The following is a 5,234-nucleotide window of genomic DNA, read 5'->3' as shown; positions in this document are numbered from 1 at the left end:
AAACCTAATCTCGAATTATGCCAACTCAACATGTACCTTTGGAGACACCTGTAGAGCACCTTTATAATCACCCAATTACGTTGTGACGTTTGGTAGCACACAAAGTGTTCCTCCGGTAAACGGGAGTTGCACAATCTCATAGTTGCAGGAACTTTGTATAAGTCATGAAGAAAGCAATATCAACATACTAAACGATCAAGTGCTAAGCTAACGGAATGGGTCAAGTCAATCACATCATTCTCCTAATGATGTGATCCCATTAATCAAATGACAACACATGCCTATGGTTAGGAAACATAACCATCTTTGATAAATGATCTAGTTCAAGTAGAGGCATACTAGTGACATTATGTTTGTCTATGTATTCACACATGTATCATGTTTCCGGTTAATGCAATTCTAGCATGAATAATAAACATTTATCATGATATGAGGAAATAAATAATAACTTTATTATTGCCTCTAGGGCATATTTCCTTCACCTCTTTGGATTCAGTCTGTGTTGGCACTTGAGTGGACTTTCTGGCTTTAGGCATGGGTGTCCTCTTGGCAGGAACTCTCTTTTTCAGTCCAGGCTTTGTGCTATCTGCAGAGCCATATTCCTTCTTGAGCACCACTTTATTGGAAGTAGCCTCATCTTCCTCAGCTTTATAGTCCTCATCCTCTGAGTCTGATGTTCGTTTCCTTCTCTGCCTGGTAGCAGCCTTAGGCAGGTTGCTAGGAGTGCTTCTGCTCCCTTCATCTGTAGTTGAGGGACTAGTGCCCTCACTCAAGTCCATCTGCTCTTCTGATCTGTTCTGGCTGTCACTCTGGTCTGACATGCTGTAAAAAGCTGACTGCTGACCCTGTGAAGAGTTATAGATGAGATAGAATAGATGAGCATCACAAAATGCAGAGATTTTTGCAAAAGAATCATTCAAAAATTCAGTTTTAGTTTTCCACAGAAAGCATTTCGGATCAACCGATTTTCAAACTCGGTGATACCGAAGCAGTTTTGGAACCTAAACTGATGAACTTGGTTGGACCGAGTCACAGTTCGGTGGCACCGAGACTGCTAGGGTTTCACAGAATCCTCAAATCGGTTGCACCGATTAGTAATTCTCGGTCAGACCGAGAGTCACTAGTGCAATGGCATAAGCCAAATTGGTGAGACCGAGTTTTTCAACTCGGTGGGTCCGAGATGGTTTCAGCGGAAACCTAACCCTAAAAATTTGAATCTAATCTACTCTACGGATTACTTTGGCTGGATAGGGTTGTTTCAATCGTGGCAAGAATCCATAAGAATACAATGTGCTAGGAATCAGACGTGGATAGCACAAAGATCGAGTCCATACCCTAGCTTGGCGGTGGACTCGCTACGGCGGCAACGGCGGGGGCGAAATCCGTTGACGGCGACGGAGACCAGCTACTGGAGGCTGCTGGCGATGAGGAGACGATCCGGAGACCTTCCATGGCAGAGCGAGCTATTGCGCGGGTGAAGGGTTTCGGAGAAATTTCCAAAATTTTGCCCATGACTATATATAGCCCGACCCTGTCGGTGTGACCGAGTGGAACAACTCGGTGGCACCGAGATGCATAACTGTGTACAGTTACAGCAAATCGGTGTAACCGAAAAGTTCAAATCGGTTGCACCGAGATTGGAAACTCAGATCAACTTAATGATCTCGGTAGGACCGAAATGGAGGAATTGGTCAGACCGAGAGTCACAAAGAGGTTTTGGAAGTTTAAGTCTATGACGAATCGGGGACTCCGAGTGCTCCTCACACAGAGTGGTTCGAATCTGACTTGATCAAATTTTGTGATGTAGCATGAATAGAGTTTGAGATGAGGAAAGCATAGATAGCTAAAGAAGGTTCTTAGGCATTCTTGTACATCCACTTGGCAAAGAGAAAAGAACCCAAACAATCAAAACAACACGTGGATGTCCTTGAATGATTAAAATATGCACCAACATGCTCACACAATAAAATGGCAAGTGAAATATGTGGCAAAGCAAGCACAACCAATTCTAGCATCTATCAAGCAATTGGCGATGACTAGGTCATCTATTTATGAGTATATTGACTTAGGAATCAAATGAGAACATTTGATCATAGGTCATACTCATCTTTTAAGCTCAAGTGGGGTTACCACTTTTACATAATGCATTGATATGTTCACACCATTAGAGTTGCTTTGACTCAATTCTTAGAGTTAAGCCCCCCTAGATGTGAGATTCCCCCTTAGAGGGATGAACTAACCTTGGGTTTTGTCGATGATGACTTCATGTAGGTGTTGAAGATGTAGATGCTCAATATTGATGTAGATCATTTGGAGCAATCCTTTGGAGTGAGTTGCACTTTCAACTTGCCTACATGGGTTAGCCCCACAAGGAACAAACAAGAATATCCATAGACATAGAGTGATGCACACACAAGATGATGTCCATGAAATCATTAGGTTACCTTGTCCCTTGCCTTACCAACATGAGGGTTTGTGACTCTTTGAACTAGTGCAAGATGTGGAAGTTGATTGCACTTGTTCTTGCGAAAATGATATGAGTGAAGAATGTTGGCGGAGTCACCCTCAAGAACTCTCTAGTTCTTCTTCTTCGAGATCCACATCATCTTGATGGAAATCCTTGGAGTTGTAGTTGTACTTGATGAAGTAGAACTTTACATAGTCTTGGGAACCCACTTGAACGAGGCTTTAGGTGCTTCTTCAAATGCATCAATCTCTTCTTGAAGCTTGTCCTTGCCTTTGTTCTTGTGGTCTTGTGGTGGAAGATCATCTTGAGCTTGTGTTCCCTTGAAGGAAGTAGGATCATACTTCTCTTGTTGAGGAACAAACTTTGTCTTGGGGTATTGATCTTCTTCCCACTCAACTCCATTGGCATTGAACTTTCGTTCAAAACCAACACCTTGATTCTTCCGGTGCCTTCCTTGCTTGCGTACAATTTCCTCGAATTGCTTACTCCCGGCAAGGCTCTTGTAAACACCTTTCTCTATAATTCCCTTCAATAAGCTATTTTCTTGCTCAAGTGTAACTTGGCTAAGAGAATCATTAGTGGAATCAAGAGAACTACTAGAAGCAACAATATTGGATTTGACATTATTATTGTTACTACTAGAGGAAGTATCTTTCTTGTACTTGTTACTAGACTTGACTTGAGGCATGTAAGTAGATAAGAGTAAACGCTTGGCAATGTAAGAAGAACTTTTCTTGCGAAGATCATCATTGATTGCTTTTAAGAACTCATGCTCTTGCTCAAGATTGAGCTTTTCAAAGCGTAACTTCTCATGAGCCCTTAAAAGTTCTCGATGATCTTCGTAGATAGTTTCATGAGCTAACTTAAGAGAGTTTAGTTCTTTAGTTAGAGTATATGAGCAACGGAAATTAAAGCATGCAACTTGCAAGAAAGTAAAGGGAAGGGTTTGGAGGATTCAAACGCAATTGGAGACACAGATGTTTTTGGCGTGGTTCCGATAGGTGGTGCTATCGTACATCCACGTTGATGGAGACTTCAACCCACGAAGGGTAACGGCTGCGCGAGTCCACGGAGGGCTCCACCCACGAAGGGTCCACGAAGAAGCAACCTTGTCTATCCCACCATGGCCGTCGCCCACGAAGGACTTGCCTCACTAGCGGTAGATCTTCACGAAGTAGGCGATCTCCTTGCCCTTACAAACTCCTTGGTTCAACTCCACAATCTTGTCGGAGGCTCCCAAGTGACACCTAGCCAAACTAGGAGACACCACTCTCCAAGAAGTAACAAATGGTGCGTTGATGATGAACTCCTTGCTCTTGTGCTTCAAATGATAGTCTTCCCAACACTCAACTCTCTCTCATAGGGTTTGGATCTGGTGGAAAGAAAATTTGAGTGGAAAGCAACTTGGGGAAGGCTAGAGATCAAGATTCATATGGTAGGAATGGAATATCTCGGCCTCAACACATGAGTAGGTGGTTCTCTCTCAGAAATGGTAAGTTAGAAGTGTAGCTTCGTTCTGATGGCTCTCTCCACGAATGAAGAGGAGGTGGAGGGGTATATATAGCCTCCACACAAAATCTAACCGTTACACACAATTTACCAAACTCGGTGGGACTGATTCAACAGACTCGGTCGGACCAATTTAATAAACCTAGTGACCGTTAGTGATTTTCGGTGGGACTGACATGCATCTCGGTGAGACCGATTCGGTTAGGGTTAGGGCATAACGTAATCTCGGTAAGACCGATTACACAAACTCGGTGAGACCAATTTGGTAATAAGCTTTCCAGAGAGTTGGTCAGGTAAACTCGGTGGGACCGATTTGCTATTTTTGGTGAGACCGAAATGTTACAAAAAGGAAACAGAGAATTTACATTGCAATCTCGGTGGGACCGATCGCTCACTTCGGTTAGACCGAAACGTTACGAGGGGAAACAGAGAGATTACAACCCCATCTCGGTGAGACCGAGATCCCTATCGATAAGACCGATTTGCTTAGGGTTTGTGGCAGTGGCTATGACTTTTGGAATCGGTGGCACCGGATAGGAAGAATCGGTGTGACCGATTTTGGCTTTGGGTTTAGGTCATTTGTGGATGTGGGAAAGTAGTTGAGGGTTTTGGAGCATATCACAAAGCACATGAAGCAAGAGGCTCATTAAGCAACACCTCATCCCTCCTTGATAGTATTGGCTTTTCCTATAGACTCAATGTGATCTTGGATCACTAAAATATAAAATGAAGAGTCTTGAGCTTTTGAGCTTGAGCCAATCCTTTGTCCTTAGTATTTTGAGGGATCCACTTTCATCATCCATGCCATGCCATTCATTGAGCTTTCCTGAAATAATAGGCTTGGAATATCATTAGCTCAATGAGCTATATGTTGTTATGAATTACCAAAACCACCTAGGAATAGTTGCACTTTCACCCTCCCAACCCAAAATCCAGAATGTTCTAGAACGTGTAAAAATAAACGTTCAAGAAGATAGACGCCGAGAGGTAGTATATTACACAAGCACTTTCTTCAGAAGATATTACATAAGCACAATGTATCCAAAATTTCTTCACCCCCTTCATTTATTTTTACACTGTGTATAAAATTTATTTGATGTTAAATTACAGAAAGTTTGACCAAAATTATATGGTATGAAAATTACGCTTCGTATAAAATTTATTTGAAGTCAAACTACGCAAAGTATCAACATCTACAATACAAAATGGTATGAAAAATAATTGCATGATGCATTTAATGATGCATGTTGATATTTTT

This window comes from Triticum dicoccoides, chromosome 6B (assembly GCF_002162155.2).
Source record: "Triticum dicoccoides isolate Atlit2015 ecotype Zavitan chromosome 6B, WEW_v2.0, whole genome shotgun sequence".
NCBI lineage: Eukaryota > Viridiplantae > Streptophyta > Magnoliopsida > Poales > Poaceae > Triticum > Triticum dicoccoides.
Note: the sequence above shows the minus strand (reverse complement) of the source record.